General features: G+C 38.2%; 1 protein-coding gene across 1 annotated transcript in view; it reads right to left on the reverse strand.

The window, feature by feature from the left end:
* The window catches only part of SGCD (sarcoglycan delta), a 917,058-nt gene that overhangs the window by 536,185 nt on the left and 354,228 nt on the right, over nucleotides 1-26,645 (reverse strand). Inside the window, exon 2 of the mRNA XM_025435412.3 lies at nucleotides 17,733-17,886. The gene's annotated coding sequence lies outside the window, so the exon portion shown is untranslated. The remainder of the gene's footprint in view (nucleotides 1-17,732; nucleotides 17,887-26,645) is intronic.

Consider the following 26,645-nt stretch of genomic DNA (forward strand, 5'->3'; position numbering starts at 1 on the left):
ATTTTTTTTAAGTTAAATTATTAATTCAACCAGTATCTTGAGAATCTACTACGTAGAAGGCCTGTGTGTAGAAAACTTGCTTTCTAGCAGGAGAGTGAAGCAAGCAAAGTACAACTAACATTCTTTAGAGTTGTCATTAGTTGTAATAGAGGTATGCTGTGAAAACAGACGAGAGAGAGAGAGAGAGAGAGAGAGAGAGAAGTCAGGTATTAAGAGGGTTAGGGGAAGAGGGAATTGAAAAATTGAATATTTGAGATCTTTTAGAAACAAAGGCTATCTAAAACTTTGCGATCAAGAGCATAAATGGTAAGAGTAACTTACCATTTACAAGGTAAGGTAACACACATTGTTCAACAAATTCACCCAAGGATTATTTAACCCTCCAGGAGAATTCACCAGTGTTTGACTTTGCTATTTAGTAGTTCATTAGGGCTCAGACTTTGAGAAGCTACTTGTTAACATGTAGACTTATGACCTGCAGAAAAGGTAATTCCAAGGTTGCAGTTTGATTTCTGTATAGGACTAATCCTGTTATCTCTGATAAAATTCATTCCCAAACACCTTTTTTGGCATACTACAGATACACTGCCCTTTAAAATGCTCCTTGATCTAGCTTTTCTATCTTCCTTTTATTCATATTTATTAATAAGTTGAATATAACCTTGACATATATTTATTACCTATTTGGGTAAGAGTCTTGTTTATACTTTTTGGATACTATACTTTGACAAAGTGAATCTTTAAAAGATCACTAAATATCTACCCGGAAGTCAGAATAAATTCCTTCTTTTTAATGTTTTCCCCAAAAGAACACAAGCACAGAGCAAAAAAAAAAAAAAAAAAAAAAAAATAGATGTTGAAACAACAGTTGACTTCCTCACTCTCTCAACCTGGGCTTCCCAGAAGCATATCAACTATTTTTAGCTGCCTTGGTGCTTAATTCTCTTGTGGTTATCCCATGCTCCTTTTTAGGCTTATTTTCCTCTCTCATAATTTACCTTTTTATGATCTCATCTATTAACTCTGAAATATAAAAATGTAGCTTATTATTCCCACCCCCAGCTTTTCTTCTGTGGTTTTACTTGTAACTGAAGTAATACATCTAAACTTTGTTTTGTTTCATTAACCTTAGAGGAAAAACAAAATCTCCTCTTCCCATTTTGTTTAAGATATTCATACTTCCACATTCCCCTTAAGCTCTCCTTCTCTTGCCTCTGTATCTACTATTACCTGTTAAACCTTGCTTTTACTTTCACTGTCAAGGTTTATAACATTTGGTTAACTTGCTTGTATGTGGGGGACCTGGGTGGCAGGGTGGTTGAGTGCCTTTGGCTCAGGTCATGATCCCAGGGTCCTGATATCGAGTCCTGCATCAGGCTCCCCACAAGGAGCCTGCACCCCTCTGCCTATGTCTCTGCTCTTCTCTCTGTGTCTCTCATGAATAAATAAATATTTAAAAAAAAAACTTTCTTGTAGGTTTGCTTTATAAAAGGATGATTCTAAAGTTGGAAAAGACTTTATTATGATATGAATTGTCCACTGGAGAACCAGGGAGTATATTAAAATGCCATTTATTCTTCTTTGAATTAAATGCCAGACCCCCAAACTATCATATAGTCAAATAGATACTTTCTTGATTTTATGCTTCTTTTTGGGTCATGCTTTCCGCATTTAGTTTTTGCTACTGTTCTTGTTGAGTATGATTTCTAAATGTCTTTTCTTTAGAGGAGACTCACATGCTTTTTTCACATCACTTGGTTCATTGTCAAAACTTTAATCTGCTCCAATTTTCTTCTTGAAGATATCCCTCCTTCTTAAAGTTCTTGATTTCTTTAATTTTGACCAAACACTTTCTAGACCTGCTGTATGCCTTACCTTCCACTTTTGGAAAGGGCTTGTTTTCTTCAGTATCACCATTTTTTGAGTATTGTTAAGAAATATTAAATTTCATTGTCAATTCACAGGAATATATCCAGAAAGGGTGTATGAGAGGCCTAGATATCTTCATGTTTTTAAATGCCTTTATCTTGTTCTCACTTATAGCTTGGCTCAGAACTGAATTCTAGACTCAAAATAGTTTTCCCTCAGAAATTGTTCAATATCTTCTTGACTCTAGTGTTACTGATGGAAAGTTTGATACCAGTTTAAAAATACTTTCTTGTTGTATGAAGTTTTCTTTCCTCTTTCCCATCCAGAAGCTTTTAAGATAGTTTTATTCTTAGAATTTTGAAAATTGAGTCTTATAACATCAAGTATCTGTGCTTAATTCCCATTTAGATCACTTGGCTTGTGACATATAAATTCAACTTATTGTCTCCCTTGAATAATATTTTAAAATCTCTTTGATAATCGAATACCTCCACCTCCCAAATTTATCTAGTATCTCTCAAGACCGTTCAATGGGATTCATCTACTATATTTGACTATTTCCACTAAATAGGCTCTTTCCTATGTCCTAGATCTATACTTTATTTCACAACCCCTTCATTAATTAAAAAAAACTTAATTTACAAGAGGTATTTCTTATTCTGTTTTTTTAAATTCTGTTCTGTATGCATCTTATGAATTACCTTTTACTATTTTTAAGGATACTAAAAGGTTTTAAATACACTCCTTTGTCCCTCACATTATCTATTTTTGCAATGGCTATACATTTTAGTAATTGTCTTTCTTTCATGATTTCTCCTATGCAAGGGACTTTCTTCATTGGTATGATTATCTTTTTTTTTTTTTTGGTGTAATAATGGGAAACAATGTTTTATTTATAGTTATGATATAGAAGAACCTAAATAAGTCACTCCTGCTATAATTATATAAACTAGCCAGATAAACCCAATGCATACCTTTCTTTAAAGATCTTCACTGAATAGCTGTAGATTCAAAGAAATCTAAAAGAATCAAAGTCCAGAGAATGGTTTCATATTTGAGAGTAGGTGCAAAGGTCAGAAAGAGGGTGAGCAGAGCAACAAGCCTGCTTAAGAAGGATAAAATAGATGTGGTCTCTATATACAATAGAATATGACTCAGCCATTAGAAATGGCAAATATCCACCATTTGCTTCGACATGGATGGAACTGGAGAGTATTATGCTGAGTGAGGTAAGTTAATCAAAGAAGGACAAACATTATATGGTTTCACTCATACAGGGAATATAAAAAATAGTGAAAGGGATTATAGGTGAAAGGAGATAAAATGAGTGGGAAAAATCAGAGAGGGTGACAGAACATGAGAGACTCCTACTCTGGGAAACAAACAAGGGGTGGTGGAAAGGGAGGTCGTGGGGGGTGGGGGTGACTGGGTGTTGGCCATCCCGTCTCACTTGATGGGATGAGCACCAGGTATTATGCTATATGTTGGCAAATTGAACTCCTATAAAAAAACATGCAAAAAAAAACCCAACAAAACAAAAACAAAAACAAAAAAAAAGACAACCTTGCTGTTCTGGGCAGGTAAAGAAAAAAAATGTATGGCAAATAAAATTGTCAAACAAAAAAAGGAAGAAGAAGGGAGGAGAAGAAGGAAGAAGGAAGAAGAAGAAGAAGAACAGCCTTTGTTTGACCAGGAGAAAGAGGCCAACTCTGGTTGGAGTAAGCTACCATGTTGGAAATTAAACTGGATATACCCAAAATGCAAAGATTCATTCCATAGTCCTAAATGTAAGAGCTAGAACCATAGAATTTATAGAAGAAAGCTCAGAAGAATATGTTTGTGATTTTAAGTCAGGCAAAGATTCCATATATAGGACACAAAATCATGGACCATAAAATGAAATTTCATAAAATGAAAATGCAAATAAATGGATACTTCCTCAAAATTAAAAACTGCCCTTCAGAAGGTATCACAAAGAAAAAGAAAAGTCAAGTGACAAACTGAAAGAACCTTCTGTAAGATAGAAAAGACACAGAATTTACATCCAGAACATTTAAATAATGCCTACAGTTTAACAATTAAAAAGACAATGCAATTAAAAATCGGGCAAAAGACTTGAACAAAGTCTTTACCAAAAAATATAAATGACCAATAAACAAAAGGTAAAGTGCTTAACACTTAGTCAACACAGACATGCAAGTTAAAACAAAAAGATATCATTTCATACTGACTAAAATAGTTAAAACTAAGAAGGATAACAATAGAATTGTTAGCAGACAGAACTGGATCTCACACGTCTTGTGAGAATATAAAATAAGAATGAAATACACTGGAGAACGATTGGGTGGTTTCTTAAAAAAAATAAGTATACACCTATCCCATGACTCATCAATTCCACTCCTTGATATTTACTCTAAGAAATTAAATGTTATATTCACAAATGTTTATAAGAGCTTAAGTCTTTAATATTCCCAGCATGGAATTGGCCCAGATATCCACCAAAAAAAAAAAAAAAGAACAAAAACAGGATATATTCATTCAATGATACTGGTGAGAAATAATAGTGAACCATCTACTAATACACTCAAAAACATGGCATTTCCCCCAAACACCATGCTGAATGAAAGAACAAAGGACAATATCATGGATGGCTATTTATAGGAAGTATTCAAAGATAAAGATCACTGCTGCCTCAGAAACATGAGGAGGAAAACATTAGGATTGAGAGAACTTTCAGGTGAGGGAAATGTTCCATGTCTTGACTTTGTCTGTAGTTACAGGAACATATATGTTTGTCAAAATTCAAACTATACACTTACAATCTGTTACCTCAGGAAAATTAATTTTTAAAAAAGGAATGAGGATATTGAGTTATTTTATTATAGATGAAATTTCCTTTGCTGTTTCAGAGTGTAGTCATCTCACATAAGGATTAAAATTTACAATGACCCATATTTGAGGCAAAAATTACCTATAGTCAAAATGACCCTTGAAATTTCAGTAGAAAAGTGTCTAGTATTTCACAATAGATATATCACAAAGCTCTTCCTCTGGGGAAGAAATCAAATTGAACACAATATGAAATATTTACCTTATGTATTTTTAATATATTATTATGGTGAGCATATTCATATAGTCAAGTTGCATTTAATACAGTGAGATGGTCACCTTATGAAAAGCATGAAAGAACTAAAATGAGCAAATATGTGTTCCATATCACCATCAGCCTACAACATGCACTCATGGAGTAGAAGAACAGATACTTAAACTATTTTTCTCAATATTCTTATCAATCATATATAATTGAATTGAACTAAGTTAAATGTACATACTGTACGATAGTCTTTTACATGCAGGTCTTAACACAAGGTTTCTACCCAGGAGTAAAATGGCGACCTGGATGGACATTCTGTGGGTGTGACAGAGCTGTAACACTGACTGACCTTCCCCAAAGATGGACAGGCAAGAAGCTAATCTCAGCCCCGGAATGCCCTGGAAAGGTACAAGCAAAGTCCTTTACTAGGACACCCACACAACTCAACACCTAAGCTCTTCATCTTCCCTTAGGAAGTTCACTCATTATCTTCAGAAAAGACCCTTCTGGTTTATTTTGCCTAGGGGTAAAATTATTTCTAAGCTCCATTAATGAGAAGCAATGGAGAAGAGATGGATCATCATTCACACCAAAGGCAGAATTTTTAATTAATCCTTTCTCTTTTCCTTCTTTCCTCCTTTATGCCCACACTTTGTCATATTTCTCAATTTTAGAGCATTTATTGAGTGGTTTCCTCTGATGTCTTTACTGAGCTATGTTCTATGTTTCATAAAATGGCATCTCCTTTATATATCTTCCAAAGATATTTTGAAGTTTTATCTATTGTTTATACCTTCCCCCATCCTTTTTTACCAGTTGAGGTTTAACCAAAAACTATATAGAGGGAAATAGAAACATTTGCTTGAGTTCAATCCCACAGCTTCAAGTAAAATCTCATCTATCAGTGCCATGAACATCATTAATGCCAAAGATTATTTCTGGTTGTTTTCTATGTTTATAATCTCTCCTACAGGTCACATACCTGCTTATATGGAAACTTGGCCTGTCTTCTTATTTTGTGGGTGTACTGTATCTCCTAAAAGGGAGTGAGAATAAAGCCAGAGGCTAATTAAAACTAGGGTGAGAATGCTTTCTATGTCATTACAGGAGGAATTCTTAACTTTTAACCCATGGATGCAGTTAAGTGGATCAAATACATCCTGAAATTGTTTATATACCAAGGATGTTTATATGTGGTCACTGTTTTGGGAGAAGAAACTCTGTGGTTTCATTATAGACATAGATAGAAGGTAATGTGATGGAAGAAAGATGCCAGAAAATTAGTGGCCGCAATAAATAGCTTCTATTTCTGTTTCTGGGGAAAGGAGTTTTTTAACTTTTTTATGGTTATAAATCAATTTTTCATTAGACTTTCCTATATCCTTTGTTAGACCAACAATAATGACATCAAAACATTATTTGCAGGAAAGACGTCACCTGTCAGAAAACACAATCAAGAGGTCTATGCCACTAAATCTAGCCTTCAGGAGTCTAAAATATTTTGAAAATCCTCTGTTAAAAAAGTAAGTTTTTTCAAAAACCTAAATAATCTCCAAGGACATTAACATTGATTTATATCAAATCCAAACTGTAGACATAGCTCTTCAGACATTCCATTTGTAGTAAAATGTTGCACAAATGATTCTTGGCTTCTCCAGTCTAATGGATCAAATTGATAACATGTTAAAACTTTCCCAAAATCCTAATACAAGACCCATAATCAAAAAAATAATAATAATCTCTCAAGGAAGGAGTTACACTTTGGATACAGGAAAGGCAAAGGGTACCTAAATGTACTCACTATGTAAGAAACCAAGTCCTGACTTTGGAAAGAATAACTGGAAGTTCTGGAAAGTAAATCTTCCAGTCCAGAGGTGGCACATAGGTTTTGCTTTCTATGCTACAATCAGTGATATTCTGGAGTGATGTATTAGGAAGATTCTAGCGCTCCTAAGCTGGGATTGATGAATGATGTTTGCACAGGACACAGGAGAGGGGGGAGTGTAGAACATGCCAGATAGGTGTCAGCTCTGTAGTCAGGGTGAGGACTTAATAAAAGCTATAAAGCACTGTGTTATTTAAGAGAGACAGATAAGAAGAATGGATAGTGGAGCTAGAAAGAAAATAAGAATAGAAGGCCTTGAAGGGTCCCTGGGTGGCTCAGACAGTTAAGTGTCTGATTCTTCATTTTGGCTCAAGTCATGATTTCAGGGTTATGAGATGGAGCCCTGTGTTGGGCTCCATGCCCAGCAGGAGGATTGGCACATGCCCATCTTCATGCTCTTCATGCTTGAGATTCTCTCTCTCCCTCTGCCCCCCTCAAACCCCCAAATGCACACCCTAAAAAAAATAAAGAAAACCTCTGAAATAGATGATAAAGATGGAAAAATCAGGAGCAGATAGAAACCAAAAACAAAAATAGAAAGCAGCCAAAAATAAAATTTAGAAATCTAAAAAAAATCCAATAAATCAGGAGAAACTGACATTATTTTTAAAATGAATCCATTCTACAGTATATTTAAGCACCCTCTGTTCCAATGTTTGTGGAGTACCGACTATTTTCCAGGAAAAGTTGAGAACTAGAAGGAGAGTGATTTCTAAATACAAGTATAATGACCTCTCTTTAGCCTAATAGTTACAATGAAGGTTTAGGGGAAAAAAGTCATGAAGCCAGAGGGAAGAAGTGACTCATGGCTCAGGGGAGTCCCAGAAGGCTTCCAGTGAATTGGATCTTAAAATGTGAATTTTTTCATTTTTCTTTTTGTTTTTTGTTTGTTTGTTTGTTTGTTTGTTTTTTTTTGGTTTTTTTTTTTTTTTTTTTTTTTTTTTTTTTTTTTTTTTTTGGCGGGGGAGTAGAGATGAGAGCACTATGGACAAAGGGACCAGCAGGTATAAAGGAGTAATGATTTAAAAGGACATAGTATATTTCTCAAAAAATGGAGAAGTTCACTTCAGTGGGTGCAAAGGCTGAGGGGTACAGGGTGGGAGGACAGGAGACAGAGCTGAATGAAATGGGAAGATTTTGGGGTGGGTGGGGAGGGGTTGTGGGGCTGGGGCCTCGCTTCCCCTCCACCCCCCTCCCCTGGTTCCCTATCCCTGGGGCCGTTTGTTAAAAAAGAGTAATAAAAGGATTAAAAAAAAAAAAAAAGAAATGGGAAGATTATATATTGGACATAAAGGTCTTTGGACAGCTCTTCAAAGGTGACTTTCTAAGTGTTTTCATAATTATTCCCATCTGTTCCTCAGAACAAAAAAAAATGGGATGAGTATCCATCAACTCTGCAACACGAGCTAAAGATGAAGACTATCCTGGTGTGAACATTTAAAAAATTGTCATGAAGAAGAAATGGCAAAGTAGGGGTGAGTTTAGCAGCAAAAGGGAAGAATAAGCAAGTTAAAGTCTGTGAATTTGCAGTTCATAGTGGTTTTTTTTTTTTTTTCAGTTCATATTTTTTTAACCTAGGCTATATTTGAATAGTTATAAAAACAACATATCCAGTTGCAGGAAAAATTAAAATGGGCATTTTGTCATTGTCATCATCGTTTGTGGGAGTGGTGAGGTTGTGTATTTGTTTTAACCTGGCAAATAAGACCTCAATCTGTACAAGTTTTTGAACACAGCAACAACTCAAATTTTGTTAGTTTCAAAGGCCTTGGGTAAAATTCAGCCCAAGTAAACAGACTGCAAAATATCATGCTCAAGGGGAAAAATACACATCTTTTCTTCAGAAACTGTCAAAAGGAGACTATTCCTAAAATGGTAGTTCTTTGAATTAAAAACAAAACATACAGGCAAAAAGGTACTATCACATTGGGAAGCAGAATCAAAGAACATTGAAGCAGGCTTCCTGTAGTCAGGATGCTTCAGGGCAGGATAAAACATTCGGTGAATGGAGTTGGGCTCGTTACCTGCATTTTAAGAGCCTAACCCAAAGATCAGAGAGTTTCTTCTTTGACCAGGGTGGTTTTCAGAAAGTTGCTTACTATCTCTATTCCTCAATTTCCCCATGTATAAAATGGGATAGCCTCATAAGAGCTGCTATTTGAGGTAGAAAGGAAAAAAAAAAAAAAAGAAAGGATCTCTAGAATAAAAGAAAAAAATTAGACCGTACCTCAAAAAAGACTTTCTGAATGGTGTTCTAAGATCCCATGGTATACAATGAGTATGAAAACTCAACAAGCAGAGTACCCATTCACCATGGTGACACAAGATTCTGAACTTACCTCCTGCCATGAATACAGTCTATAGCTACATATAGAACAATTTCTTCTTAAAATACCCAAAGGCCGGTGGTGTTATGACCACACATCAGGCTAGTGAAAAGAAACTGCATTAAAGCCAGTAGGAGAGGCTGGGATGCTGTCTCACCATAAACGTTGTATCTGGCAGTGTGACCCACAATGAGGGAACTCAAAACCCAGAACTTTGCCCTGAGCAGCAAAGGATTCAAACCACATTGTGAACACCAACCTTTAAGACATGTACTTGAGAAAAAAGGCCCTCAAAATGTCTCATTTTGAAATCCAACAAGACTCACATCCAAAGACTCTTCAGCTATTAGCATCTGAGAAACATCTCTTGAGCTCAGAGTCATCTGCCCCAGGGCCCGACTCAGAGGCAACTGATAGCACCCAGACTTCAAGTGAAGGAAGTTCACCTGCTTATACTAAACCCTTGGCTTGAGGGGAAGCATCTAATTTAACACACACATCTGGGAGTCTGCTGGGACACTCTGTGGACTGGGACTGGCAGGTGTCCATCTTCATGCTCTCCCTTTGCTATACTGAGCACCTGGAAGGATACCTTTATATGCATCTGGTACCCCAATTTTGGCAGCTGCTGTTCAGGGAAGAAATCACCCAGCACTGGATGCCAGGGGAGCTTGTGTTCCTGGTCACTTGAGACTATAATTGGCATTTCCCAGAAAGGAGCTTATACCTGTCTGGTACCTCAATTTTTGTGACTGCTGCCAGGGGACCACTCTATAAGACCTGGCTTGTGGCCAGTGGGGCTTCTGCTTGTAGGTCCCATTGGACTATAACCCAAAGAGAAAGAGCTCATGAAGATACCAGCCCAGATTCAGCAGCCTGGTCTTTCTGGGGAGGTCTACTGTTACTCATCATGCCTACAGCCTGAGGGGCAGGCTTCTAATTAAACATACAACAAGGGGCTCACTGGAACTCTTCCCCAGACTTCAGAGGGTGAGCAGAATCTCATGCTCATCCCGTTGGGTTCTAGGACATATCTATGGAAGAGGAAATTTTTTTTTAAAGATTTTATTTATTTATTCATGATAGTCACACAGAGAGAGACAGAGAGGCAGAGACACAGGCAGAGGGAGAAGCAGGCTCCACGCAGGGAGCCCGACGTGGGATTCGATCCCGGGTCTCCAGGATCGCGCCCTGGGCCAAAGGCAGGCGCCAAACCGCTGCGCCACCCAGGGATCCCGGAAAAGGAGATTTATGTGCATCTGGTGCCTGTTTTTTATAGCTAGCACCCAGGAGATTTCCTTTGATTACATGGTTTTCTAGTGGCCAGAGGAATTTTCCTCCCTGGGTCTTCACAGGACTGTGGCAATTGGCAAGATGGTTCTTGGCAGGCTACCACTCTGAGGGCACTGCATAGACAGTAGGCTAAGGCATGACCCTTAAGTCTTTCTAGAAAGAAGCCCACTTTGCTTGTTCTGGAGCCTCAGGCTGAGAGAGAGGCTTCAAGTTTGGCACAATGGAGTGGCCCACAGAGCTGGTCTTATAGGCTGTGATACCATCTTGATGCTTTCTGGTCTTGTTCCAGCTCACCAGTATCTTCCAGGAGGGAGCTTATGTACTAGGTCAGAGCCCAATTTTTGCAATTGCCACCCAATAGACATCTTGACATAGATGCTGGTGATGATTTTTCAAATCTTGCACCAAGAACAAATGCAATGAAATAAAAAGCAAGTGGGATTCCTTCAAGTTTAAAAGTTTCTGCACAGCAAAAGAAATCATCAACACAATAACACAGCAACAGACTGAATGGGAGAAAAAGTCAGCGCAGATCATCACTTAATTGATATGGGGCTAATATTCAAAATATATTTTTTAAAAATTCCAACTCAATAACAGCAGCAACACAATCTGATTTTAAAAATGGGCAGAAGACCTGAATACACATTCTTCCAAAGAAGACATCTGGATGGCCAACAGGGCCTGAATACATCCTCAACATCACTAATCATCAGGGAAATGCAAATCAAAGCCACAATGAGAAGTCACCTTACACCTGTTAGAATGTCTAGAACCAAAAAGACAAGAAATAATCGGTGTTGATAAAGATGTGAACCCTCATGCAATGTTGGTGGGAAAGTAAGTTGGTGCAAACTCTATGGAAAACAGTATGGAGGTTGCTGAAAAATTCAAGATAAAACTATCATATGATCCAGAAATTCTACTTCTGAGTTTATTTAAAGAAAACAAAAATGTCAATTTGAATAGAGATATCCACCCTCATGTTCTCTGCAGCATTATTTACAATAGCCAAAATCAGGAAACAGCCTAAGTGGCTGTCAATGGATGAACAGATAAAAAGGCTGAGGTATATAAGCTCAATGGAACATCATTCAGCCATATAAAAGAATGATATCTTGTCACTGCAACAACATAGATAGAGACTGAGGGCATTATACTAAGTGAAAATAATTGAGACCGAGAAAGACAAACACTGTGTGGTCTCACTTAAAAAATTTAAAAGAAAAAAAAAAAAAAAACAAGCTCATGGAGAACAGAACGATTATTGTAAGAGGTGGGCAGTGGGAGGTGGGAGAAATGGGTGAACTGTTTTTACTGTAAATAAACTGAACAAAAAAATTTTAACAATTTATACAAAAATAAAATTCAATAAGAAGTTTTGTGCAGAATTTTTATCATTTCTTTAGCCCAATCTGTTTGGATTCTCATGTTCCATGTTTGAATTGATCCTTACAGGCAGGTGTCAAACATGCCCAGAGTATACAGCTGTAGCACCATTAATTACTAATTTATTTGGAATTATGTGAAACTTGACTATTTGTTGAAATCTAGGATAATCTCAGGCTTGTGTGATCTAAACTCCCATTTTCCATAGGAGGCAACGGAGAACCAAAAGAGTGGGTAGGAGAGTCATACAGACACCAAGAAGCAACCCCTAGGCTCATGATTGTGGTTGGCATATATTGCTTAAATGAAGAAACAAAGCCATCTGTAGAAAGCAACACTGTGGATTCCCCAGCAAGATTCTCTGCTTTTCACAAGGAAGCAGTTCTGCTGATGCTTTCATGACCGGCACTATGATTTTTATTATCAGAGATGAAATGTTGATGCATGATGAATTTCAGGGGAAATCCAGTGAGGGCTGAAGAAAACCATGAGAAGGGCCATCATATGATGGTCCCACACTGAGTGGTAAAGATCAGAAACAATGACAAAACAACTATCCTCAAAGGCAGTTTTAAATTTTTCTTTCATAATATCTTTTGGAGGCATGTAGAGATTTTCTACTTACATAGCAGGTTGGTAATAAACTGATTAATTTGTACTTTATAGGGAAAACACTGTTTGCTTGCACTGATCTGTAATAGCTCTGGATTTTAAGTTTTACCATGGAAATGGAGACTGTAAAAAGCACAGCTAAAATAAAGACAGATGCCCAAGTGTCATGAAAAATAATATGACAGTATCACAAATCAGGGAAGTACACAAAGGCATTCAGCTCCTCTGTGTTCCCAAGATAATTAACCTTGCTGATATCCATTAACCATGTTAAGTAGTTTCCCACTCCCTTTCAATCACCCTGGACAGATAAACCATAACATGCAACTTTAATGACAGTTCTCCCTCAACAGAATTTCCTGCATATTATTTAAACTCTTTTTCTTTTTGGCAACAGGCTCAACTTTTTCCAGTGTTTCTAAATTTTCATAATGGAACAGACACAGTAGTTAGAGAATTATAGTATTTTGCTTTTGGTTTTAGTGAAGTGAACACACTGAATATGCACACGTGAATATGCACGCTGACTCAGAAAGGCCACATGAAATGGACCCAAGACAAGAATTCTTTTGCTCAGGAGTGGCATTGCTCAGGTGAACTCTAAACCAAAACCAGCAGCTTCACATTTATCCAGGAATTAACAGGAACCAGCACATATCAGCACCTTACAAGCAGAATTTAATTTAATCTTTCCTGTAATTCTATCAAGTGTGCATGAGAATCATCCCCGTCCTACAAGCAAAGATGCCGAGGCTGGGAGTTCAGTTGATTTGGAATGAAAAATGGAGCCAGGGACACTTTATGCTGAAGGTATAACATGATGGTTAAGACATGTTTTGGAGACAAAAGGACCTACTCTTGAATTCAGTTTCTGGAACCTAGCAATGGGACTTAGAGCTAGTTATCATTTCTCAGTACCTACTTCCACATCTGTCAATTAGGAAAAGTCACATCCACCCTAAGATGGCTTCAAGGATTAAAGGAGTTGATACATATTAAAAATAGAACTTTTTTTTTTTAAGTAGCACTTTTTGACAAAGCGCTCAATAAATGGGAGTTTTAAAAATTATGTATTTTTATATACATCATTTACATGCAATAAGATGCTTAGTGAACTTGCCATTTAATCAGTTTTGACAAGTGTTGGTCAAGCTACAGAACATTTCTGTCACTCCAGAAATTTCCTTCTTGTGCCTTCCCCAGGTAATCATGTCACACCAGAACCAGCACTGACCTATTTCTACCATCATAGAGGAGCTTTGACTACTCTATGATTTCATATAAATCATACAATAAATATTTTTCTTATCTAATTTTGATCATTCTATTTTTAAGATTCATTCACGTTACTATGTTTCTCTGTAGAATGTTTCTCTTTATTGTTACAAAGCAATATTTAATTTTGCAAAATATAGCAGAGTTCCTCCATTTTCCTGTTCGTAGGCATCTGAGTAACTTTTAGGAAGAAGAAGGGGGGGTAGGACGAGGAGAAGAAGGTGAAAGAGAAGGAGAAGGAGAAAAAGAAGAAGAGAAAGAAGAAAGAAAAAGGAAGAAGAGCTCCTACAAACACATGTGGACAAAGGTTCTCCAGCCTCACGGATCAATACCTATGACTAGAATTGCTGGCTCTTAGGTAAGGCAGTTGTGTCACTCTCTAAGGAACTGCCAGATCATTCATCAATGTGCCCAGAACATTCTACATCTCTACTAGTTTCCTGTGAGTTCCAGTTGTTTGCATCCTTAGAGATTTTGGTGTTGGCCCTACTTTGCATTTTAGCCATGCTGATAGGCGTGTACAGGCATCTTGTGTGTTTTCAATTAGCATCCCCTGAAGCCAGGCTAAACACCATGCTTCTGTCCATCAGCCCTTCTGTACCCTGTGGTATGAAGTGCCTCTTCACATACAGGTTGGATATAGGAGTTATAAATATTCTTTCCCCATCTGTGGGGCATCTCTATCTTAGTGGTGGATTTTTTTTTTTTTTTTTTTTTTTTTTTTTTTAGTGAATAGATATTTTTAATTTTCATGAAGTTCAGGGTATTTTTTCCCCTCTTATGGCTTGTGCTTGTGTGTCCTTTATAAAAAGCCTTTGCTTTCTAAAGTGACAAAGGTCTTCTCATTTTTCTTCTACTACCTTTGTTGCTTTAGCTTTCGTGTCTCAGTGTGCAATTTCACTCACATTGATTTGTATGTATGGGATGAGGTAGGGGTTTAGAGTCATTCTTTTTCAAGTAAATATCCAGTTGTTCCAACACTCTTTACTGAAGTAGCGTTTTTATGCCACTGAATTGATGTGGTGCTCTTGCTTGAAAGCTAGCAGACTCTACATGTGTGTGTCTAATGCAGAGTTCCATTCTGTTTCATCGATCCATTTATTTATAAAGGCAGCTATTCTAACACTACTTTTTATTATTATTTTTGTACTTTTCATTATTTCAGAGGCCATGGTTCAAACCTCAATAACTTTGCTTTGGCATTTGAAAAAGTTTTCATTTTCCTGTTCACTGATATATCTATCTATCTATCTATCTATCTATCTATCTATCTATTTATTTATTTATTTATTTATTTATTATGTGTGTGTTTATGTACACATATACACCTGAACTTAGGCATATTCATTTTTTTTAGAGTGTCCAAGATTTTAGACCTAAGGTTTCCTAAAATCTCTCTTCTTTTCCAGGTACCAGGATTAGCAGTGGCTTTTAAATTTCAGCAACACAGAGGAATTATCTTGAGAGCTTGTTTAAACAGATTCCTTGGACTTCCCCTCAAGAGGTTCTGATTCAGTAAGTCTGGGGAAAAGCTTGAGAATTTGCATGCCTCATGAGCTCAGGTGATGCTGATGCTGTGGGTTTCTGGACTATACTTTGAGCAGCATTGGTTCAAAAAAAGTAAATGGCTTTTCTAATGTTCATACGGAGGCTTGATTTGCCTTTTCTAAAGTCTGCAAACATAGCCACTAATTTATACTGTCTTCACTTGAAAGGACACCTGAAAAATCTGCTGAATGCACTGGAGCATAGAAGCCAGGCAACATTAGAGTAGATTGATGTACCAACATTGCCTCATTTCCTCCTTCCTTCCTGGAAATGGAGTTTTGGTCTGTGAACAGGGGCATGCACATCACCTGTGTATACTACAGCGGAATCTATCCCTGGGATGAACGTGCCCTGCTTCTTCTCCCTATAGCCTCTGCCAACAATCAGGGAAAGTTTTATTGTCCTCTTAAGGGTTGATTGGTCTCTAAAAACCAGGAACATTTTTATGACCGAGTCCTTTAAAACTTTCTCTGCTGAATTTATGTTTTAAGTAGTTAGCATCTAGGTGAATATTCCTGACAGAACATAGGCATTCTGAATTAAAGATCAACACGCTCAAAGCAAAGCACTCAGTCATCAAAATCCCAGTCCCAACCCCTAAGCTTCTCTTGATTTTTATGACAAGCACAAAACAGCTTTTTAGCTTTCTTTTTCAACAGATCAAGAACATGTGGGCAGAGGGACTGCACCACGACCATGTGTCTCTTAAGCAGAATATTGAGATTTGTGTGACGACTCAAGAAAGGGGCACTATTTTTTTCCTGATTGTTAAATCACCTATTTAGCCTCTGAAACCATGTTAGTGGGAAATGAATTCATAAGTAATATTTAGACAAACTGCTTTAAAGGTGCCCTTTGGAAAGGAGATAAATTATTTTCCTCTTTGAGAAAAATTAAAAATTCCCTGAATAGAGGGAAGAGAGGGGTTTCAAATGCCACCTTCACATTGTCACCAATCCCGTAGCACTCTTTTCAGAGGTACTATGAGCAGTGTGAACATCAGAGCTCAATCATTTCTGCATGGGCCTTGGAGGATTTTACAAAAAACTAGAAAGTAGATGTGCTTCCTCCTGAAAGGAAGGGCTTTTCATAATCAACGAAAAGTATATACCACATTTCTTTCAACACTGAGAAAGTCAGAGGTAAAATGAAAACGGGCCTGAAGTGACAATGTATTTCATTTCTATCAGCTCTGGACCTCTCCCTTGCACTACCGATGACACACGGGAGGCCTCTGTGCCTGAGAAGGGAGCCAGCCAGTACCTTAGCTACAATTGTTCTCCCAATTTCCAGAGCTTTGGGGTGATGAGGGTCTTCTTTTTTCTTTGAAGGAAATTAAAAGGACAGCAAATGAGCTATAGATGGAGATGTTCTAGAATTTCTCTTAAATTTGTCATGTGGTTCTACGCTGTTAAACCACATTTCCTCAGGGCTGGTAACCAGTGGTGTATGCAGGACTACTATTCTGTACAGGAGTTAAGTCTAGAGATGTCAACTCTAATATTGTTGAGACTGAGTCTGCCGCCTGACCCTTCTTTGCTAGAGTCTCAGAAAACCTTTTTACTTATATCTCCTTTGGTTCCCAGAACAGAAATCCCTATTCCAGATGGCTGGCATTAGTTGTATTTGTAATTTTTGCCCTCAAGCTTACATCACAATGCCTGAGCCACAATAAACGTGCCATTCTGTAGGATTCTCTCTGCCTTCTTTCCATCTGTCCCTCTCTCTCCACCTAGAGAGTGTGAAAGAGATTACACAACACTCAGTGAATTTTATATATACCCACATATAATACATATGCATTATACATATGCATGTATGTGTACACACACACACACACACACACACACACACACACACACAGTGGATTCTCACTGCAACCAGAAAAAAACAAATGGAACCTCCTTACCCAAACTCAGTCTCCCCCAACATGGGTATATATCCAAAAGAAATATCAAGATAGACCCTTCCTAAGGCCTTAAGAAATAATACAAAGCTTTGGCAAGCAGAAAGTGAAAATTAACCGCATATTTCATAGTGTCACTTCTTTACTCATCTCTGTACCTGAAAGTCCCATCACATAGGCACCAACTTCCATTTCACTTTTCTTTCTATCAGAAATACCTGCAAAAGCCTCCCCCCATGTCTTGTCTTACTCCCCTCAGGTCACTTCCATTATTATTGAGATAATGTGGACTTCAGTTTCTCTTACTGTACAGCTTTATTTATCCCACCATATCCCAAAAGTTGGTAGCAAAAATGTTAAAATCATTGCTTAAAAGAGGAAGGGAGAAAGGAAAGAGAAACAGGGCATGAAGAAGATAAATGGCTGTGAAAATGATTAAGCATCTTTAAATGCATTTGTCTTAAGGAAAAAAAAAGATTATACATATCTGTATACATTACATATATATCATCTCTCAAAATCAAATGTCCATACCTTAGCAGTCCTAATCTTCTTGAATCTTGAACACCAATTTCAGGGCAACATTGAGGATGAGATAATCTCCTCAAGCCACCACCAAGGGGATAGTTTTCTTAACCTCCACACGGGTTCCAGCACTGCCTTCTGAGGACAGAGGTTTCTTCCACGTCTAGAAAAATCACAAGAGAAAGAAGGTATTCACAAATAAAAACTAAACCAAAACTTGGATGGAGATATGAAATTTCAGGCCATTTGGCTTGGAGGAACTAAACAGAAGACACACACACTACACTCTGATTGGCATAAATACAAATAATAGCTGTATGGATTCAGTCTTCATTAGACTCAGGCCATCATACAAAAGCAGAAAAAGTCACTACATCCAGGCTGGCAAATGTTTTAGGACATGACTAGTCAAATTTGCTCATTTAACTTTCAGGGAAACTTAAGATCATAGAGGAAAAAAGATTTTTCCATGATAATTCATGACCTGTGGCCTAATTCCACTAGTGAATAAACACAAACAACATGACTAACACTGTAGTCTATGTTAGAATGAGACAGGGGACCATGCATCACTTCCTTACCTTGAGATCATTCCCTCACTTGGCTTTCAAGATACCAAACTTGCCAATCATTACTGGCTGCTCCCTCTTGGCTACCTCTCTGAGATCCTCTCTGTCTCAAAATGTTCAAGGTGAGAGCATCCTGGGACTCAGTCCTGATCCTATTCATTCTCTCTGGGCACTCACTCATCAGAGGGCATCTCCCAGCTCCATGGCTTGAGAAACTATTTATACACTGACAACTCTGAGATTGTCTCCAGGCCCAGATACTTCACTGAACTCCAGACTCCCATATCAACTGACTATCCAACAAATCTGCTTGGAATTCTAATAGCCATGTCAGGACATGCCCGAAGTGAAGTCCTGATTCTATCACTAACAAACACCCTCTGAATAAAAAAAAGGAAGGCTCACACTCTTCCTAATTTATTCTTTTTCAATGGCAATTTTATTCACCCCTCTGGTCAGGTGCAAACCCTGCCAGTCAACCTTTACTCTTCTCTCTCATATATACCCCATGCCTTCTTCAAAATTCAGTGGCTTTCTCACCAGAATGAATACAAAAGCTGACCACTTTTACCTGCTCCTTCACTAACATTCTGGTTCAAGGCATCATTATAGATCTATACGGCTACACAGCAGGCATGCTCAAACCATGGCTGTCACTCTCAACTTGTCCCCTGGGTAAGAGAGTGACACTCTCCTGCTCAATACCTTCCACCCCACTCAGGATCAAAGTCAAAGTCATTACAGCGGCCAAAAAAGGCACCACATGACATAGCTGTGTTACCACTCTCTTTATCCCCTACCTTCTCTCTCACGAGCCCTGCTGGCCTCCCATCAATTCCTCTATCTCTACCTGAGCTTTGGGACTTACTATTCCCTTCACCTAGAAGGCTGTTTTCCCCCTCACTACTTTCTATCTTTCTTCCACTGTGACCTTGTCACAATTACTTGAAATAGTAAACACTGACTACATCTCCACATTCCCCCTTCCCTGTTTCCAACCAAGACTTGCTCATATAGTATATGGTATACCTGTTTATCTACCTTTCCCCAGTAAAACAGAAGCTTCATGCAGGCAAGGAATTTTATCTCTGGTGTCCTGCTGTACTTCCAGCAGGTCACTCACCACCTAGCACCAATGTGGAGCTCAATACGTATCTTTGAACAAATGGACAAACAGGAAGTTTATGTAAAACTTCTCAAGAGCACTCAGATGATAAGTGGCCGAGCCAGGCTTAATGCAAAAGCATCTGTCTCCAGCATTCCTGGCTGAAACAAAAATGGTATGAAGACCTATTAGTGTTGGTAGAAGGAATAGGTTCTGTACAGTTTGGCATGTGACACAGAAGATGTATATTTGAAAAGCCAAAAATGATTTCTAGGAACTCCTAAAGAGAAAATATTGCGTAAAGTGGGATGGATCTGCTTAAATTCTTATGTTGCAAACTCCCTATTAATGCTCACCTTGTCTTTCTTAGTTTTCACTGCTCTTTCTTCGACAGTTCAGACACTTCATTCTTGTCCCTCTCTCAAATCTCAGTCCCTGCCTCAACTGAGTGAACAGGAGGAAAGAGATCCAAGATTAGATAAAGAGACAGGTTTAGGGAAGAGATATGAAGCAGGAATCACAGGACCACTGATCTAATTGGGCCACCAACAGACCAGATGCTTTTAGAGAGATCTCTTTACCTTCCTGAGAGCCTACTGCTCGCTGGGCTAAAATGCATGCCCTCCAAAGAGTTCCCAGCTAGAGAGTGAGTGAGTGAGTGAGTGAGTGAGTGAGTGAGATTACTCAGAATGAGGGAGACTTTTGCCAATTACAAGGTAAAAGTAGTCTTAAGACTGGTTAGGAAGTAGGGAACAATGTTTAAGAACTAGGGTTAGGACAGTCCTAATATTATTCACATCCTGGTTCCATCACTATGAACTGACCAAGACACTCCACCTATCACATTTTTGTGTCAGAGTGAGAAGTTAGAAACACCTGTCTCTTTCAAGGGTCTATGAAGATCAAACAAGGTAACAGAGGTAAATCACTTGTTACTGTGCATGGCCTAAGTACTCAATAGATATTTGTTCCTCTTAATTCTCATTTTTTATTGTTGCAGGCTGACACTCTGCATGAAATTTCATGATTTTATCTACCTGTCTGCAGAGTCTGAATCTTTTCTACCTTTCTGCATATATAACCACTTTCATGGCCCTTAATGTCTTTCTCTGGAAATCGTTACCTCAACTGCCCCCACATTCTAAGGGCAGATGGCAGAGCTTTGTAACATGAGAAACTCAAATTCTTTGGTTCATTTCTTGTCCTCTCACTGATGACCAGCAATTTGAGATGATCTTGGCCCTAGTATTATAGCAGGCTGATAATCAGAAACCCACAATCTACAATTATTCCTGCATTCCAAAGCCAAGAAACACAACGTTGAAAGCAAACAATACTATCATTCAGCACAATGATATATGGAGTTATTAAAGAAATTTTGCTGACTGCTTTGAGAATTCAAGTCCCAGTCTATCCAGATGCATCTTTCTTTCTTTACTCCTTAACTGATATTAAGAAACTGTCTATGTCTATGTAGCAACAACAGAAAAATATGTCACCTACTTTTCTGGTTGCTACACCACACCTAATAAAAAGTTAAGATGCTTCAGGGAAAAATCACTTCTACCCCATGGTAGGCCACTGAGGGACTTGCTCAAAAATGCATTTACCATCAAATGTTTTTCGAGTACATAAAATTTACTATGCACTCTGTTAAGGGTAGGGACTACTAATGACTTTATCCCTACCCTCTCAAAGCTTTATTCCAGTGGTTTTTCGTTGTCTTTCATAATTTCCTAACTTCTGCCCAGATACAGGAAGACATAAACCCCTAGGAAGCTGTTGAGTCACTCAAATAGTGACATAGAGTGTGCTGTTATAAATAGCCTGATCTCTGCTTGGTATAGGGAGAGAACTCTGTAATCCCTGGTTTTCTCAAGAGACAATCCAATTTCCTCAGTTTGTTCCCAGGCCCCCATCCAGCACATACCTTCTCTTCATTGATCCTGGTTTATTTCCCTCCTTCAGCAAAGAAATGAAAAGTAGTCACTAAATTCACAAGTACACATCTATCCATTAACAAGACGCTTTGTGGATGGGATGGTATAGAAGGCACTGGGCTCAGATAACACAGCTGCAGAAATCAGCTCTTTTGAAATCTTTGGAAACATGAGGAGATTAATGCTGTTCTGTGGCAAAATAAAGAAAGGATATTTGAGGAATATTGTCAAAGGGAATAATGTCAAGAAAGAACATGTGTCTTCCATCACCAGCGTCTGCATGGTTACAGTTCTAATCATAGAGGTGGGTATAATCTTTGCCTGTTGGGCAGCCTTGAATGCTTCAGGGAATAGGTCATTTTTCAAAAGGTATCAATTAGCGGCTGGTTTGATGGCAGAGTGTGAACCACACCTCTCTAATGATTGGGCTGTGTTAACAATAATTCCTGTCAGTATAGAACACACACAGGCACTGATCTGCAAAGGGCACACTCCCCACAGAGGGCAGGATGAGGGAGAGTAAGAGAAGGACTTAAAGATCCTGGAAACTCTAAAATGGATCTTGATTAAGATCTCTGGATGGTGCATGCTAGGGGAAAGGGATGAACTGTGAATTGAAATCTATCAAACTAGGCTGGTTTTTACGAGAGAGTACTGCCATAGGACTTAACTTTCCAGGAGAAGCACTGTGATGATACATAAACCATGTATGTGTCCAAGGCTGTGCCTCACAGACCTACACACAGCATCTGTATTGTCAGCAACGCTTCACTGCATGTTCATTTCCTCCATTTGTATATGAGGAAGTCATTAAGTAATTTGTGTGAAGTCACACAATGAGAAAGTGACAGTCAGGATTTAAACTCAAGGTTTTGAGCTTATTGCTCTTACCCAAATATGCTGAAAAATCACAAAGGATTCTTTCCTAGATTTTCTGATTCAACTGAGTTCTGACACTTGGAAATGCTGCAGTTTTAACTCCAAAAGAAGAATTTGGTCAGTCTCCTAAGAATGTAACTGTGAAAATGGGCCCAGCCCCACCTCTGTCAAGGAGAGTGAAAGCAGACGGCAGGTTTCTTCCAAAGCCACAGAGGAGGTCATATTACACCTCCACTATTGGAATAGTTGCTTCCTGAGCAGCAGATTCAGTGAACCGAATCACCACTGGTAGTGGGACTCAGTTTGTAAAATATTACATTTCCTACCAGCTGACATTATGAAACAATGTTGGGTCCATAAAACATAGAATACTTTGAAGATCTGGGTGCTCATCTATAACTGCAATCACTACCTTTGGGCTAAATCTGCAAGCCTTCTATTTATTCCTAATCTGGACACCAAATAAACTACTAGGGAACAAAAGAAAATTTGTGTCACTGGATTTTAAGGATTACAGAAAACATCTAATGACTTTTAGATACCTGATCTCTTGCCAATTCATTAGCACCTTATTTCCTTACCTAGTTAGCCTTTTAAGTTGAACTGAGAAATCAAAAGGACTCTAGAAGAAATGTCACTGAACATTGTAATGAAACTTCAAAGAGTTTGCTAGCATCTGGGCTAAATGTTGAATTTGCTAGTTAACAAATGATTTATCTCAAAGTTCATCAAGTAGGTCAGACACTGACAGACTATAGGGAGAAAGAGAGCAGTGGTTCACAAGATGTGCTTTTAAAATTTAACAATCATAGAAGGATGGATGCCCACTCGCACTCCTTTCCATATGCACCTACCCACCATTCCTCCCAGTCTGACATTTGCTATTTTCAACATCCTTACATACAGATACGCCTTTGCTTTAGGAAATTGATCACTGTCATCAGAGAGGCAGTCCTTGTTCCCAGCCTAATAGCAAATACATGCACAACACATACACACACACACACACACACACACACACACACACACAATTCCTTAAATATATCTGCCCTTCGAATGATTTGGCTATCCGGCCAAATTCTCCAACTTCCACACATGCCCATTGGCCATCGGATCTGGTAGATAGCTACAGAATTCATAGTGGTAGCATGCTATCTCACATGGCCTCAAATCCAGTCAGTGAGCTTTCTGTGCCAACTCAAACAGACAATGTTAAGTTTACCACACCTCCCTTATATGTTAGCTGGAGATACAGCTGGAGAACATACTCCATGAACCAGTGATTAAATTATCAGGGGCATTTTAAGTGGCGGCTTGCCATATATCTCTAGACACTAACCCCACAAAGAATATATCAGAGAGGGATCCCTGGGTGGCTCAGCAGTTTAGCACCTGCCTTTGGCCCAAGGAGTGATCCTGGAGTCCTGGGATCGAGTCCCACATCGGGCTCCCTGCATGGAGCCTGCCTCTCCCTCTGCCTGTGTCTCTGCCTGTTTCTCTCTCTCTCTCTCTCTCTCTCTCACTCTCACTCTCTCATTAACAAATAAAATCTAAAATATATATATATATATCTCTCTCAGAGACCTTCATCCCTGGGACTTGGTGTTCTTGGTGACATATTTAAGCTAGATTCACAATATCATGTCACTATGAGCATCAAAGGATGCCCAGCAAAAACGGATCATTCTGGGTGTTGGTCAACATGGACACCATTTTGCCTCGATACTATCAACTGCAAAGGTCATACAGGCTAAAAGTATTAGACCCCTGCCTGAGGTTGATTCCCAGCTCAGCTGCCCACTCTCTGTGTCATTGGGCATGATTTTCCACCTCTCAGTGCTTCATCTGCAAGACAGAAGGCATAATACATATTTCAAAGAGTTCTTTTTGAGGAATAATTTTAATACAATGATGTTATGTTTGAGTTAATATAATGTATTTATGTTAAAACTCATAGTGGTATGAATTTTCTATTAAATGAGCATAACAACACCTCAATGGCTCTTAACAAGGAATTTAGGAGGTGAAAAATAGTAATATGTGCAATAGTATGGGTTTTGCCTACTAGACCAAGTTGCTGAGAACATCAAATCTATGTCATGTTTCTTTTTTGGAGGCACAGAGTAAGCACAGAATGGGGAGCCATTGCATAATGTCTGTGTGTGGACATAAAATAATCATATATGTTTGATTTCCTTCACTGATTGATCTCCAAAGCAAGCTACACTATTCCTTTGCTAATTCTGTGGTGCAAAGAGGGAAGGGCAGTCTAGGGAAGGACTGAGGAGCGGGAAAAAACAAATCAACTAAGGATGAGAGGGGCAGTATTACTGTCCAACTTCCAAGCCATTAATAAAAATGTAATAGACTATCAGGGTTTTTGGTAAGTAACAAAAGTCTCAATAGCTCTTAGTTATTGAGCTTGTGTGTACCAGCACTGTACTAAGCCTACATTTGCTCAAGAAATGCCCCTAATAACCTACTGGAGAAGTGCTATGAGGATTTGCATCTTACATACAGCGAAGGAGAAGGCACAGAGTATTCAAGAGCCTCATATACAACACTCTCCTAGGTGGATTAGAACCCAGAAGAGGGGGTCCAGGCTCTGGGCTTCTAATCACTGCTATGGTCTTTCCTGCTGAGTCATGAACTCACTCTTGTCTGTGATAAAAACTGCAAATGTTTTCCCTGTTTATTGTCTCACACTGCTTATGTGAATTTTTGAGGGGTGATGTTTTCATTTTGTAAGATAAAAGAGTTAATATTCCTAAAGACAGGAAAGAATATCCTAGAAAATAAAAATACTAATAAATGCCTAGAAAAATACTCAAGGTTATCAACAGGAAGCTTACAGAAAAAGAATTGCAAACAGCCTATGAACTCAGCGACACTCGTGTTAAGAAATCCAAATTATGCATGAGAAAATTAGAGCATCAATGATGCTAAAACTGGAAAGAATTCAAATACCACAAGTATATTTAAATCAATGAGTTTACAATGAGACCGAGAAGAAGAAGAAAAAATTCTCACTGGTCACCTTTGGAAGGTGCTAGAGAACCAAATCATTATTTTGAAAATAGTAAATAAATGGAAACCAACCTTCTCTCCTGTTTTTCCTTAGGACCTATAATCAAATACTGAAGAAAGGAAGTTTCCATTTGTAGAAGTCTCTTACCAAAAACTGAAAACAACATAATAAATTTGGAATGCCACCAATGTTTAACTCCTAATGAAATAATGCACCTAGGTAATAATTATCCATGACTACCAACATCATCAAAGAAAGATTTGGAGGCACAATAGCTTCACCTAGGAAGCAGTCTAGCCAAACCATGCAACCTGAATGAAAGCAGCTAGCTTACAGAAAATGCAGGGATAGGAATTTGCTTACACAACACAGGATACAATCAGCAACATCCAGGCTGTGGAACTGTCTGCAGGATAAAGAACCGGATCACCTTCAACAAATAAATCACAGGGAGAATAATGAAGAGGGATGGGAACCTACAGATTAGAGAGACTTCAGAAACACACAGTCACTCCTAATGGATGAAAGGGATTTAGATGTTGATATACAAACAAGATGAAAGAAACAATTATGAGCAGTAATCTCAAAAAAGACTAGATATTTTCCAGTACAAAATAATTATTAATACATTTGGTATAATAATGACATTGTTTTATTTACAAAAAGGATGCCACCTTTTAGAGATGAATACTGCAGTATTTAAAGAAGAGATGTTATGGGAAGGAATTTACTCTAGTGGGGCCTGAGTGATGCATACAACCAGACTGGTAAGTCTTACAGCTGATTTATGCTTACCTAGGATTTCATTACCCTGTTCCCTTTACTTTAAAAATATTTAAAAATTTTTTTAAAGATTTAATTTATTTATTCGAGATTGAGAGAGAGAGAGAGAGAGAGAGAGGGAGGGAGGGAGGGAGAGGGAGACAGGGGCAGAGACACAGGCAGAGGGAGAAGCAGGCTCCATTCCATGCAGGGAGCCTGACATGGGACTCGATCCCAGGTCTCCAGAACCACACTCTCAGGCTGAAGGCAGCACTAAACCGCTGAGCTACCTGGGCTGCCCTAAATTTTCCATAATAAAGTAAACTGGTTGCCAGATTTTTTAAAAAGCACATAGAGCAAATGTTTAACAAAGAAAGAAGATGATAAAATGGTAATAGTTGTCTCTAGGTGGTAAAATTATGTAGGATTTTGACCTCTTTAGGACCCATTATTTTTTGCTCTTCCTGAGCAAGTGACACTCTTACAGATAGAAATGGGAAATTTGTTTTAAAAACACTTTTTTCCTATATTAAGCTTTAACCATTAGTGTTTTATTACTTAAACATTTGGGAAGCAAATATGTAAGATCTTAGGATTTACCAACCTGGATGGTGGACACAAAACCATTCATTTTATCAT

The sequence above is a fragment of the Canis lupus genome, chromosome 4 (assembly GCF_003254725.2).
Source record: "Canis lupus dingo isolate Sandy chromosome 4, ASM325472v2, whole genome shotgun sequence".
NCBI lineage: Eukaryota > Metazoa > Chordata > Mammalia > Carnivora > Canidae > Canis > Canis lupus.